This window comes from Priapulus caudatus, unplaced genomic scaffold, assembly GCF_000485595.1.
Source record: "Priapulus caudatus unplaced genomic scaffold, Priapulus_caudatus-5.0.1 Scaffold47, whole genome shotgun sequence".
In the NCBI taxonomy this organism is placed as follows: Eukaryota; Metazoa; Priapulida; class Priapulimorpha; order Priapulimorphida; family Priapulidae; genus Priapulus; species Priapulus caudatus.
Genome location: NW_014577108.1, coordinates 189,206 through 190,704, shown reverse-complemented (window position 1 = coordinate 190,704; position 1,499 = coordinate 189,206).

The following is a 1,499-nucleotide window of genomic DNA, read 5'->3' as shown; positions in this document are numbered from 1 at the left end:
CGGTGAATCTTGTTGAATAATCTCGGAGACGAAGTCGAGGGGATTATTCAACAAGATTCACCGAGCCTGAGGCAAATAATTGTTTTAGTATCATTGCCCGATATTTGGTACTTTTGGGGACAGCATTTTCTTTAAATTTGTCAATTTCGGCTTTCGTAACATTTACAAATCTAGCCGCAATTTTTGGCACCACTACAATGTAAACCCTAGAGGTGATTATCGAAAAATAATCAACTAGGTCTCGACCAATCAGCGCGCAGGATTTCCTATAATCACTCGGGTGATGATTTTGATGATACTAAGTATTATTATTCACTCCTGATCTAGATGTGAAGCCTGTGTGTGCTGTATGTCTCGCTTGGTGACTCACACAAGCACAGCAATAGTATCCATCCGACGTTGGACGGATGCCAAGAGTCGAGTAGGAAGTTTGGCTGTTTCCTCCCAGTCTAGGGCTATGCAGCAATATACAGCCTATAGCTAGGGCATGCGATATAGGCCCCTAATATATGGCTGCCTGCAGTGTTTCATAGAGCACCTGCAGTGTAACGCACTGTCTGTTTCCTCGGTCGGGTTGCGGTGTAGGTTCGTTGTGTGTTTCCTAGGCCAGAGCAGGCTACAGTGTAGGTGTGTTGTCTGTTTCCTAGGTCGGGTTGCAGTGTTGTAGTTTACTGGCTGTAGTATACTGGCTGTTCCCTAGGTTAGGCTGCAGTGTAACGCACTGTACGTTTCCTAGGTCGGCTTGCGGTGTAGTGTACTGGCTGTTTCCTAGGTCATGCTGCGGTTTAGGTGTGTTGTGCGTTTCCTAGGTCAGACACCAGTGTAGTGTATATACTGGTGGTTTCCTAGGTTAGGCTGCAGTGTAACGCACTGTATGTTTCCTAGGTCGGCTTGCGGTGTAGTGTACTGGCTGTTTCCTAGGTCAGGCTGCGGTTTAGGTGTGTTGTGCGTTTCCTAGGTCAGACACCAGTGTAGTGTATATACTGGTGGTTTCCTAGGTTAGGCTGCAGTGTAACGCACTGTATGTTTCCTAGGTCGGCTTGCGGTGTAGTGTACTGGCTGTTTCCTAGGTCAGGCTGCGGTTTAGGTGTGTTGTGCGTTTCCTAGGTCAGACACCAGTGTAGTGTATATACTGGTGGTTTCCTAGGTTAGGCTGCAGTGTAACGCACTGTATGTTTCCTAGGTCGGCTTGCGGTGTAGTGTACTGGCTGTTTCCTAGGTCAGGCTGCGGTTTAGGTGTGTTGTGCGTTTCCTAGGTCAGACACCAGTGTAGTGTATATACTGGTGGTTTCCTAGGTTAGGCTGCAGTGTAACGCACTGTATGTTTCCTAGGTCGGCTTGCGGTGTAGTGTACTGGCTGTTTCCTAGGTCAGGCTGCGGTTTAGGTGTGTTGTGCGTTTCCTAGGTCAGACACCAGTGTCGTGTATATACTGTCTGTTCCCTAGGTTAGGCTGCAGTGTAACGCACTGTATGTTTCCTAGGTCGGCTTGCGGTGTAGT